The following is a 2,961-nucleotide window of genomic DNA, read 5'->3' as shown; positions in this document are numbered from 1 at the left end:
TTCACAGAAGCCAAAGAGAGAGAGGTTTATTGATTGTATCAGATAGGTTCTCAAGAACAAGTACATATACAGATTCTGGCTTGATATGGACTCCTGTACTTACTTCTCTTTTGTGACCTGGATCAGGGAGTGTCTTAATGGTTGTGTGCTTACTGTGATGCCCACAGAGGATTCTACTGGGAGCACTGTTCTAAAACCAAGTCCTGAGGAGACAAAGAATAACAAGGGAACAGCCCTGCTGGCAGGGCTTGAGCCCTCTAGCTTTGCTCAGATAGGGAAGGAACAATGGGAGGCAAAAAAGAGAAGGTTTCACCTCAGCTTCAGCTCCACAACTCCCCAAGGCAAAACTGGTAACACTAACAACGTGCCTCAAGTGGCGGCTTTCACCTCCTTAGCTCAGGGAAACCTCATCACAACACAAGTCAAAACTTCCGCCTCTCAGGGAGTGGAACCATTCTCTTTCTCCCTCACAACTGGCGTTAAAAGAAGCTAGACGGCAGGGGAGTCCGTGGAGGGATCTCCACATGTCCACCCTATCACTGAAGTCCAAATCTCTAATAATCCAGCACAAGTCACATGTGTTCTTGAAGCCATATTTTTTTAAGACCCTAAACAAATTAAAACAAGCTATTGAGACCTATTATGCCATGGCCCCTTTTACCTTAGGTAATACAAGTTATGACCCCAAATGATTGGAAGGGAATAGCTAAAGCATGTTTAAGTCCGGGGATTGTTTATTGTGGAAGGAAATTTTTTTTGAATTGTGCATGAATAAAGCTGTTCCCAATGCTGCTAACAATGTAGCCAATGCAAAAGGTATGCTTACTGGAGTAGGTGCCTTTGTTAACAAAAACAATCAAATTACTTTTAAATTACAAGTATATGAACAAATTAAAATAGCTGCTGTGAGGGCTTGGCGGGAATGCCCTTCACAGGGTGACCTTGGTCTGACCTCTATCCACCAGAGGCCTGATGAAACTTCCCAGGATTTTGTGGCTGCCTATTACAGGCCAGTGAGAGGATTATCAACAATTCAGAAGCTAACAAATTAATTGTTCAACAGTTGGCCTTTGAGGATGCAAACCAACAGTGTAAAGAGGCCTTGGGAGCCCATAAGCAATGCGCTGCCCTGTCTGAGATGATACGGGTTTGTGCAGACATCGGCCCCTCATATGTACAAGAGGCTGCCCTAGCAGCAGCTGGCACTCAGGCTGTTCATCACAGCCTAGAGGAAACGGAGGTGACAAGGTTACTTGTTTCAGCGGCGGGTGTGGGGGACATTTTACCCAAAATTGCTCTGCTGCACTGGTAAGGACAACACAGCCATTGTTCATCCCTTCAACAAAACTGTCCAGGATCTGTACAAAGTGCAGGTGAGGTAAACATAGGACAAATGAGTGTAGATCCAGAACTGAGGTGGAAGGCTGACCCGCTCCAGGAAACCTCCAGTGCGGCCTGCCCTGGTCCTGCTAACTAGTTGGGGTGCTTTTCCTACTTCCTTACCAGCCCTCTCCACTGCCAACTATGTTTCTGACCTCTGGCAAGCGACAAAACACAGTGGATGCTTGGACCTCAGTCCCTCTTGCAGATTTGTACTAACTCTGAAGTGAACCCCCAGGCTATTTCTACTGGAATCTATGGGCCTTTGTTCAAGGAACAGTGGGACTCCTGCTAGGCCACAGGAGTCTCACCTTCAAAGGTCTGCAGGTTTTGCCTGGTGTCATTGGTGCTGATTATGCAGGGAAATCAGGTTATGGATCAAGATATTCACAACACTGTTCAGGTCACTCTAGAGCTCATATTGCTCAACTGGTCATTCTTCCTTGGACAAACATTGGAAAATCTATAAATAAGGAAAGAAGATCCAAGGGTTTTGATCTTCAGATGCTATTGGATTCAACAAATTAAACAAAATCACCCTGAGATGGAACTGATCATTGCAGGAAAAGCATTTATGGGCTTTAGACCCAGGTGCAGACGTTTTAGTTACTGCCCAAGGCCAGTGGCCTACAGCATGGCCCCTGGCAGTAGCAACTGCAGATCTGCAGGGGGTGGGCAGTGCTTCTCACGCTAAGTAGAAGTGCTCCATTGTTAACCTGGAGGGCTGCAGAAGGACATTCTGGACATTTCTCACCTTATGTCCTCCCCCATACACCAGTCAATCTGTGGGGCCATGATGTATCACAGGACATGGAGGCATTTCTGGTTACCCCAACTCTTTGGTAGCTCATGAGATTTTACAACAAGGTTTCCTTCCCACTCAAGGGCTTGGTAAAAACAATCAGAGAAGGAGATAACCTCTTCCAACTATCCCTAAAAAGAACCACTGTGGTATAGGCTCCACACCTTCGCATTTTTCGGGGGGGGGGGTTTCTTCTCTGACCTCACAGACAGCATCCAAGATAACTTGGATGTCTGATGACCCTGTTTGGTTGATGAATGGCCCCTGACTCAGGAGAAGCTTATAGCAGGTGGTTAATGAACAGATGATGGCAGGGCACGCAGAGTCTCCCAATAGTTCCTAGAACACTCCAATTTTCATGACAACAACAAAAAAAGAAGTCAGGAAGGTGGAGGTTACTACAGGCTTTGCTGCTGTCAGCTGAACGGTGGGACCTGGGGCGCCCATGGGAGCCCCTCAGCAGTAGCTGTCCCTTTGCACTTCCCCCCACAGTGATTGATTGAAAAGACTTTTTGTTTACAATCCCTCTCCATCCTCAGGTAAGAGATGTTTTGACTTTAGGTTACCCTACATTAGCCATCAGGCCCCTACGGTCCCTTTTCAATGCTGTTGTCTGCCAGAAGAAATGGCGAATAGTCCATCCCACGCCAAGAGTTCGTGACTGCAGCCGTGTAATCAGTGCCTCGGGCTCCTCCATCTGCTTATCTCACCCAGCACTAGATGATATTCTAGCACATGAATCCTCACCCACCTTGCACCAGATATTTATCAGACTGGAT

The sequence above is a fragment of the Cavia porcellus genome, unplaced genomic scaffold (assembly GCF_034190915.1).
Source record: "Cavia porcellus strain 051 isolate PalLab524CR breed Dunkin Hartley unplaced genomic scaffold, mCavPor4.1 scaffold_12, whole genome shotgun sequence".
Classification (NCBI taxonomy): Eukaryota; Metazoa; Chordata; class Mammalia; order Rodentia; family Caviidae; genus Cavia; species Cavia porcellus.
This window is presented reverse-complemented; position numbering follows the sequence as displayed.